Genomic DNA, 203 nt, shown 5'->3' with positions numbered 1-203 from the left:
CGAAGGGCCGAGAGGAAGGACAAGATATTCGCAAGATAGACAGATCGACAGTTGAAGCCGGAGTTGCAGGTGATGGGAATTGTGGGTAACTGATGGGTAAGGAAAAATGTGACGATTTGTGCCGTGAAGTACAACATATTAAGCCACTTTTTTGCCTCCAGGTTTGGGTAAGGCCGTGCGATGTTCTGTTTATGTTTTTTTTA

This window comes from Penaeus monodon, chromosome 23 (assembly GCF_015228065.2).
Source record: "Penaeus monodon isolate SGIC_2016 chromosome 23, NSTDA_Pmon_1, whole genome shotgun sequence".
Lineage (NCBI taxonomy): Eukaryota > Metazoa > Arthropoda > Malacostraca > Decapoda > Penaeidae > Penaeus > Penaeus monodon.
The sequence above is the reverse complement of the archived record's forward strand: the minus strand, read 5'-3'. Positions refer to the sequence as shown.